Source organism: Lepus europaeus, chromosome 13, assembly GCF_033115175.1.
Source record: "Lepus europaeus isolate LE1 chromosome 13, mLepTim1.pri, whole genome shotgun sequence".
Taxonomy (NCBI): Eukaryota; Metazoa; Chordata; class Mammalia; order Lagomorpha; family Leporidae; genus Lepus; species Lepus europaeus.
Window position 1 is genome coordinate 28,682,650 of NC_084839.1, and position 950 is coordinate 28,683,599.

Genomic DNA, 950 nt, shown 5'->3' on the forward strand with positions numbered 1-950 from the left:
TTGTCAGTTTAAAAACATGATTTTTCGCTCTACATGAGGTGCAGTGCTGCTAAAATAAGCTGACCATTAACAGTGTGCTGTCCTTGATTTTTTTTATACTATTGTTTTCTAAGTCATAATAATTTTAAATCATGATTTCCAACATAATTATTCATTAATATTTTTAAAACAGCGGGCCAGATGTCTGTATGTCCCTTGTCTCTTCTAGTTGAGTATGTGTGCTTTAGATGTTGTCAGTTGTAGTACTCCTAGAGTGGTAATCCTCCAATTAATGTGTTTACTTCTGTTTCAAATTTGATTATAAAACAATTGAAATTTTGATTAAAAATCAAGTCTATTTATAGTCAAATATTGTTACAAAGTAGTTTAAGAAGATTTGCAAAATTAGAGTCACTATAAAACCTGCTTTTTTAGAAAAAAATATTTATTTATTTATTTGAAAATCAAAGCATCAGGCAGAGAAGAAAGTGGGCAGGGAGAGAGAAGGAGAGATCTTCCATTGTCTGGTTCACTTCCCAAATGGTTGTAACAGCCTAGAAACTCCACCTGGATCTCCCAGGTGGTAGGAGCACAAGCACGTGGGCCATCATTTGTTGCCTTCCCAGGCACATTAGCGGGAAACTGGATCAGAAGTAGAGCAGCTGGGAATCCGACCAGCACTGTTATGGGATGCTGATGTTGCAAGAGGCAGCTTAACCCACTGTGCATAATGCTGACCTCTCCTGCTTTTTTCTAAAGTCAAGACCTTTCTGTATATAATGATAATTCTACTCCCCAAACTCCCCAGATATTAATACAGAGTTCGAAATTGGTGAAAATTTGCATTGACTTAGTTTGAAATCATTATTTTTAAGTATTTAGAATCTAATCATTTCTTTAAAAATTGCTGGTGTAACAAAACATTGAAAAAAATGTTTCCATAGTCTAATAAAAACATTCTTCATATTCAC